The 9,038-nt window shown below is 33.7% G+C and overlaps 1 non-coding gene across 1 annotated transcript; it reads right to left on the reverse strand.

Moving 5' to 3' along the window:
• Window positions 1-8,411: 8,411 nt before the first annotated feature.
• LOC127563699 (U2 spliceosomal RNA) lies at window positions 8,412-8,607 on the reverse strand. Its single transcript, XR_007954133.1, has one exon. It is a non-coding gene; the product is annotated as a U2 spliceosomal RNA (small nuclear RNA).
• Window positions 8,608-9,038: the final 431 nt, after the last annotated feature.

A 9,038-nucleotide genomic window follows, 5' to 3' on the forward strand; every position in this document is an offset into this window, starting at 1 on the left:
ATATTATCAATTCTTTTATGGCTGTCATTTTAATTGGATAACTTAAAAGAAAGGCTTGGGGTGAGGTGAAGATATTGTGGTGATTATACACACAGGCTAGCACACACATAGAGGCAACTTGTGAATCCATGTGGTACTAAGGATTTTTTACCAGGGAGTTCATTGATCAATTTCTCTTTCTAATATAGGGTTGTTTAAATATTATACCTCTTCTATTAATTTGGACAATTTATATTTTGGTAAATCATCCATTTCACTTAGATTGTCAGATTCATTAGCATCTAATTATCCAAAACAGTTCCTAATAATTGCTTTAATTTCCTCTCCATTGGTGTTGAATTAATTTTTTATATTTTATTTTGTTAATTTGGTTTCATTCTTTCTTTATTTAATTAAATAAACTGATGATTTATCTATTTTAATTGTTTTTAAACATAAAACCAAATTATAATTTTATTTATTAGTTCAATGATTTTCTTACAATTATATTAATCTCTCCTTTGTCAGGAATTTCAATAAAATGTTTATGTAAAGATTCTTAATTTGTTTTATTCTAGTTTTTTTTTTTTGGTTGTTGTTGTTGCATGCTAAATGTGTTGATTTGTTCTTTATTTTATTGATGTAAGCATATAGAAGAACAAACTTTTCCTCAAGTACTACTTTGCCTGCATCCTATGAAATTTGTTATGCTGTTTCATTTTTTCCCATTCTCTTAAATAATTTTTTTGGTTCCATGAATTGCTCTTTGACCTCCACTCATTCTTTTGGACTGTGCTATTTAATTTCCAATTAATTTTCATCTATGTTTCCACAGCCCGTTATCAAATGTGATTTTATTGCATTTTGATGTACAGAGAGTACATTGAATGTTTCTGCTTTTCTGCATTTGTTTTAGAGGTTTTCATGCCCTGATGCATGATCAATTTTTGTGTGGCTATATTCCTTTATATTCCAATATTCCATTCAATTTTCTCCAAAGATATACATATACATATACATACATACATACATACATACATATGTATATATATATATATATGTATTACCTTATTTCTCTAAAATTATTTTCATCTCCTTAACCTGTAGAGGGCTGAAACTATTGAATTCAATGCACTGAGGTCGGGATTGCTGAGTGCTTGAGGCTAACTTCTGATTGGATGATACTCTATGGGCATATGCTTGGAAAAATGGTACTTTCCACTATCGTTACTGGCTCAGTGATTGGTGTATAGAAGATTGTAGGAGGGACTAGGGGGTGGAGCAAAGCTAGCCAGGGACACACTCTGGGAGGTAGATGAGAGGGAGAAGGTGGTCACAGAGATTCTGCTTCCATCCTGTTCAATCCTGAGTCTAAGACCAAGAATAAAGAAGGACTTTTGCTTCTCCTGACTCCGGCTGATTATGGGGTGTCTTGGGTGTTAGCGCGGTCACTACATTAACCTCTTTGTTGTTTATTTTTGGTCAGACATTTATCTAGGAGGAGGATGTTAAAGTCCTCCAAAAACTATAATTTTATTATTTCTTCCTGTAACATTTAAGTTTTCATTTAAGAACTTGAATCTCATACTATTTACATACCTGTTAATTATTGATTGTACTGTATTGTGTCTGATACTTTTTAGAAAAAATGTAATTTCCCTGCTCTTCTCTTTTAATTAGGTTTATTTTTGTTTTTACTTTGTCTGAGTTCATGATTGCTACCACAGTTTTGTTTTGTTTTTCAATTTCATCTGAAGTATGATAGATTCTGCTAGAACCCCTTATTTTTACTCTGTGTGTCCCTCTGCTTCTAGTGTGTTTCATATATCTTTATGTTGGATAATTATTTTTATTCTATTCCACTATACAATTCCATATTATAGATGAGTTCATCCCACTAACATTCACAATTATTATTACTAATTTATTATTACCCTCTATTTTATTTTCCCTTGTTTATCCTTCTCTTTGTCTCTGTCTCTCTACATGTCTCTGTCTGTCTGTCTTCCTCTCACCTTTCATTCTGTCCCTCCTCAAATATATGTTTTGCTTTTGATCCGTTTCTTCCAATCTATCATCCCCTTTCATCAGCAAATCCCTTTCTATTATTCTCTGCTTCCTTATAAGGCAAGATAGATTTTTATACCAAACTGGATGTGTATTTTATTTCTCCTGATGAGAGTAAAGCTCAAACATTTCTTGCCACTCCTTCATCTTTCCCTCTATTCCAAAATCTTTTTTGGGCCTCTTTTATATGACATAATTTACCCCATTATACTTTCCCTGACCCCTTCTCCCATTCCTTTTTTCTTTCTCACCCTTTCATTTTATTTTGTTGAACTCATATCATGATAGTTAACTCACACCTGTGTTCTCTTTTGTGTACGTCCTAACTGCCCTAACAATAATTAAATTCTTGGAAGTTAAAAGTCTTCTCATTTAGCAGTTTGAAATGTAGACAATTTAGCTTTATCGAATTATTTATTATTTATCTTTCCTCACTCTTTTTTCTTCTTCTTTTGAAATTGTATTTGAAAGTCCAATTATTCAGTTCTTATCTTTTCATCAGAAATGTTTCAGTCAGGTACTTTCATTAAATAACCTTCGGGGGGGGGGAAATGGGGAACATTAGCTACTGTAAAACTTTACCTGAAGTGTCAGCAACCATAGGACATTCTAGAAAGCCTTTATGATCCTAAAAATATACTTTTGTAATTTGGGACTTCAAAAAGGGTGGAACAAATAGATTCCCTTCATAAGTATCTGTGTTCCATTTCCCCCTCATGACCATATTAAGTGGGAGAGAACCAATTCTCTGCTAGATGCTCCTTGTTGAATATGATGCTATATTAGTGGAGAAAATGCTGATGAGAAATTGTAGGATTTCATGAGTAGCAGAGTAGGAAAAAAAAAAAAAAACGTTGGAAAGGAGAGGCACTCTGCATTCCTTCTTTAGGAAAAACACATATTACAGACTGTCATTGGGACAAATTAGAGACATGCAAGAGAATTTTATTCCTTAACATGACTCTGTTTTCCAGGAGAAATCCAGGAAATTTCCACTTGGATAAAATTGAGGCCTCCCTCTTAATTGAATAAGAACTCAACTCACTTTTGTCTAAAACGCTCATTTACTTCAATGTATTTGTGGGATATTATAATCTTCTTATGTTATTTTATTTCTGTAAACTAGCTTCATGAATAATGGATGTACTTTCTATTTATTATTTGTGCAACTATGATTTTAGCCCTTTTTCGGGGATGCTGATCTACCTTTTGTGTCTATCTTTCACCCACCTATAGCTTTATGAAACTATAGCATGGGCAGAAGCCTCATCCAAGTAACACATTTGTCACATTGAGATTAATCACCAGGCCTGAAACCTATTGATGAGTTAGGGGAATGTCTACTCCAAGCTTGTGAAGAGATTTCCTGGCTAAATGGGTAGATAAGAACAATTTGTTCCATTTACCTTGAATATGGCTGCCCTGAAACAGGTGCTAGTGCTTACAGTTTAATTAGACATCCAAACCACCAAAGTCAATTGCTGCATCCTTGGACATTGTCAATCATCTTGACTTTTGTCTTACCTTGACTAAAAAGAGAGGCTGATGATTTTGTGCAGTTCTTCCTCAGCAACTTTTAGAAGTAGAAAAATATGTAATTCTAATGTGGTAGCTCCTTTCCCAGAAGAAATCAGAAAGGCCAGCCTTGTGGTCCTTTCTCCTGATTCCCTTGAGGCTGGTATTATATTCTCCTTTGGAGAGGAGTTGGAATGATTATTGATACCTATTTATACCTAATCTTAGGCACCAGACTATAATTCTAACATTCCACTTAGATATATGCATCTTTACATGGGCAGCACACATTTAAGTACATAACCCACTTTTATTTTGACTCTGCCCAAAACTCTTTCAGAGTTATCATGCTTAATTGTGGCCCAGTCTAAAGAAAACCTGAGTCCTGCTTAGAATATTGCCTGCCTTATTTGCTCCCTCACAAAAGACCATCATCTGAAAGTACTTAGCTTTACAGGACTTCAGATATAATAATAATAATTTTGCACTTTCAAAATTGCTCAATGTTTTCCTCACAATAATCTTCTGAGTACATAACAAAAAGCGTTAGTACCATCATTTATAGGTGAGAACTGAATAGTTTCTGATAGTAATATGAGTTATCCAAAGACACATAAGTAACAATATCTGAATAGGCTGTGAATTCAGATCACCTGACAATGAATTCTATGAATTTTTTTCAATACTTTGATGCTTAGTCCACTTGACTCAGAGGAGAAGAATGTAGATGAGAAAAGAATGAGCCAGAATCTTCTCTCCATTCTGCATTCTGTCACTGAAGCATAACACTACAATGTACAGCATTATCATAGAAGTTCCCTTCTCCCTTAAGTAGAAAAATAGAGAAAGGAGTTCCTAGAAATAAAGAAGGAAACTATTTCACTTTACTAAGAAAAAATTCAGATTTTTTATAAATTAAAAAAAAATCATTCTCAGATACTCAGTTCCACATGACTTAAAGGAAAGAGCTGTTGATTCACACTTGTGTGTGAAATAGTAGAAATGATATAGCTCCATGAGAGTCATGAGGAAACAGTGTGACACAGAAGGAAAACCTGTGTGAATTCCCTTACATTTATGATTCTAAAAGCCTTGCTATGAATAAATATGCTTATTTTATTGATTCAGAAGATTTCTTCAACATATTTTTGACCACTGAACTTTCATGCTATTATTAATAATTTTTTAACATTCTGTATCCTGACATCTGAGAGGCATTTTAGAATATCTGAGGGTGATCAAAACCATTGAACTCCTTTTTATATTTCAGGTGCAGAATTCTCTGAGAAGTTTCATATTAGTGTCTGTAATAAATAGCATGGGATCCAGTAAATCAATTTTTTGCATTGTTTCTAAAAGCTGAATGTGAGGAAATGATTTTGAACTTATAGTTACAGATTTTTGAAGAACTTGAAGCAATGAACTTGAATTCAATTCAATTTCTTTACTAAGAGCCTCCTATAGATCACTTAGTGTGCTAGGTACTGAGGAGACAGAGAAAGAGAGAAAGAGAGAGAGAGAGAGAGAGAGAGAGAGAGAGAGAGAGAGAGAGAGAGAGAGAGAGAGAGAGAGGAAGAGAGAAGGTGAGAGAGAGAGGAATAGGGAGGAAGGGAGAGGAAGGGAGGAAAGAAGTGAGGAAGAGAGGAAGGGAGGACTGAAAAAAAGAAGCAAGAAAGGGAGGAAAAAAGAAAATGAAAGAAAGAAAAAAAGAAAATTTTTTTTACCTTTAAAAGCTTATATTTTACTAGGAATAAACAATATGAATACAGATAAGAAAATACAAAATATTTGCAATGCAAATTTTACATATAGAGAGAAATTTTGGGAGAAAGCACTAAAAACTGGGAGTAGCCCAGGTATAACCTCCTTAAGAAGCTTGTTAATGAGCTTGCCTGACATAAATTAGTATTCCAAGATGTGAGACAGAAATATATTAGAACTTTATGGACATCTTTTGTAAGGAATAGAGACAATAAATTAGTTGCTATGTATGGATAATAGAACAGTTCATTTTGGCAAGAAACATTTTTTTTTTTTTTGGTCCTTGAGTTCTTTTTAGTCATATCCAACTCTTTGTTGCCAAAATACTAGAGATGTTTGCCATTTCCTTTTCCAGATCATTTTACAACTAAGGAATTGAAGCAAACAGAATTAAGTGGCTTGACCAGGGTCACATAACTAATAAGTGTCTTAGATCAGATTTGAACTCTGGAAGACAGTTCTTCCGGATTCCAGTATAGTGTTCTAATCCACTGTAACATCTACCTGCCCAAGAGAAAAATATAATGTCTAATCAGCCTGAAAAGAGATTAAAACCAGATTATGAAGGGCCAGATTTTTGTAGGTCTAATTTACTACTGTGTTGTAAATTAGACCTCTCAAAAAGTTCTATAAGATTCCTATTGCCACAAATGAATCCTATACAAAGATAACATAGAATCATATAAAAGGTGGCACTTAGCTGGCATTATGAGGCAAGTTTTTTTTTTCTTATTAGGCTCACAGTAAAATACCTGTTTTACTCCAGGATTATAATTACCTTTAGAATTTTTACAGGAAAATAGGGGTATCTTTGAAAGCAGACTTTCTCAGCACCTACATTAACTCTGTGGCAAATGTGTTTGAAATGACAGAAAGAAAGAAGATCTCAGAAATATGCAATCCCCAACAGGTTTATATATGACACTACAGGAAATCTATTCTTTCCGATTTATTTGCTTAGTTTTGTTCAGAACAGCAATATGTAAATCTCACAGGGAATGTCGCTTTCTGAAGTCACTGCTAACAAAATAAAACAAAACAAAGCAAAATACATGCATTTTTCTTTTGGAAAAAGATTGATAAATGAAAATTGTTTGATCCAGTTCATATAAAATTCAAATTTAATGACAAGGAGAATAGTCACCTGCAATTAAGATTTTAATACATCAATACTTAACAGATTCATAGATCTGTTTTTTTAACCTACATGTTTCACATGAGATATTTAGATTAATAAATTCCAAGCTAAATCATGGATTTAGGAAAATGAATTTCAGTACCAAAGTAAATAAAGAGAAGAGAATATCAAATTTGAATGGCATGGAGCTCAACACATAAAGAGAATTAATAGAAAATGACATTCGAATGTCAGCATGAAGATGTGGTAAAACTTCAGAGCAGGTGAACAGAAAAGTCAAAAGAAATGAAGGAAAGGGAAACACCGCCACAATATGATTTACAGGTACCCTTTGCAAATGGGGTTGCTGGTACAATGAATATGAATTTGCAGACTATTGATCTACTGGCAGAATGAGAACAAAGACATAACATATGGATAAGCAACTGAGCAGTTTTCTTTAATGAGATAGCCCAGGACAATGCACATTACTTGAAAAATTAATCTACTTTTAAAAATAAAATAAAATTATACAATTTTCTAGAAACATAAGTAAAATACTACCCTTTTCCCACAATTATCTCTAAATAATCCCAGATACTTAAGAGACATGGTAAAAACTGAATTCTATACATAGAATTAGGAAAATCTGGTTCAGAAATTCATTTTTTTTCATTTCTTATATAACCATGGACAAATTTATCTCATTTTCTTAATCAGCAAAATTAATGACAATAATGATAACAAACAATAGGTGACGTGTCACACACCTATAATCACTGTTACTGAGGAGGCAGACACTGTTTTTTCTTGAAGTTCAATAATTCTGAGCCTCAGGAAGTCTAAAGCCAATTAGATATCTTCTCTAAGTTTTACATCAATATAGTGAGCTTGAAGGTTATCAGGCTGCCTAAAAAGAACCAAAATGGCATATATCATGTAGAAAATAAAAGCAGCAGCAGCAGGAGCAGGAGCAACAACAACAGAAGCAATAACAACAAATAGATGAAATTTTTTCAGCAGATCTGCAATGGCATCAGTTTGTGAAGGGCCAGTCTGAGAGAAGAGAAAGGTCTTGTTGGCAAATGTGAATAAGAGGGTTGAGTGATATAATTTTCCTTTCTTAATTTAAGTTTTGTTCTGGCTCCTGCTTCACTTACTTAATAAGAAAAAAAATAAGATCTTGCAAACATGAAGAACTTTAATTACTATTAAGGTTTGGACCCTCTCATTGCCGAAGATAGGCACTTCCATCAGAATTGCCTCATATAGTATTGTTGTTGATGTGTATAATGATCTCTTGGTTCTGCTCATTTCACTTAGCATCAGCTCATTCAGGTCTCTCCAAGCCTCTCTGTAGTCATCCTGCTAGTTATTTCTTACAGAACAATAATATTCCCTAACATTCATATACCACAATTTACTCATCCATTCTCCAATTGATGGGCATCCATTCAATTTCCAGTTTTTAGCCACTACAAAAAGGGCTGCCACAAACATTTTTGCACATACAGGACCCTTTCCCTTCTTTAATATCTCTTTGAGATATAAACCCAGTAGTAGCACTGCTGGATCAAAGGATATGCACAGTTTGATAACGTTTTGAGTATAGTTCCAAATTGTTCTCCAGAATGGTTGGATTGGTTCACAACTCCACCAACAATGCATCAGTGTCCCAGTTTTCCCGCATCCCCTCCAACATTCATCATTATCTTTTCCTGTCATCTTAGTCAATCTGACAGGTGTGTAGTGGTATCTCAGAGTTGTCTTAATTTGCATTTCTCTGATCAATAATGATTTGGAATACCCTTTCTTTTGAGTAGAAATAATTTCAATTTCATTATCTGAAAATTGTCTGTTCATATCCTTTGGCCATTTATCAATTGGAGAATGTCTTTCTTATAAATTGGAGTCAGTTCTCTATACATCTTGGAAATGAGGTCTTTACTCCTTATCATTTCTTACAGAACAATAATATTATATAATATTCATATACCATAACTTGTTCAGCTATTCTCCAACTGATGGACATCCACTTAGTTTCCAGTTTCTAGACACTACAAAAAGGGCTGCCACAAACATTTTTGGACATGTGGATCCCTTTCCCTCCTTTAAACTGATAAGAACAGATACTACACTTGATCTTAGCCAAAAGGTCGAGAAGCGATTTCTTTTCCCTCCTTTAAGATCTCTTTGGGATATAAGCTGAGTAGAGACACTGCTGGATCAAAGGATATGCACAGATTGATAACTTTTAGGGCATAGTTCCAAATTGCTCCCCAGAATGAATGGATCCATTCACAATTCCACCAAAAATATATTAGTTTCCTAGTTTTCCCACATCCCCTCCAACATTCCCCATCATCTTTTCCTGTCATCTTAGTCAATCTGAGAGATATGTAGAGGTACAGTAAAGTTGTCTTAATTTGCATTCTTCTGATCAATAGCTATTTAGAGCACCTTTTCATATGACTAGAAATGGTTTTATTTTCTTTATCTGATAATTGCCTACTCATATCCTTTGACCATTTATCAATTGAAGTATGGCTTGAATTCTTATAAACTTGAGTCAATTCTCTATATATCTTAGAAATGAGAC

This window comes from Antechinus flavipes, chromosome 4, assembly GCF_016432865.1.
Source record: "Antechinus flavipes isolate AdamAnt ecotype Samford, QLD, Australia chromosome 4, AdamAnt_v2, whole genome shotgun sequence".
NCBI lineage: Eukaryota > Metazoa > Chordata > Mammalia > Dasyuromorphia > Dasyuridae > Antechinus > Antechinus flavipes.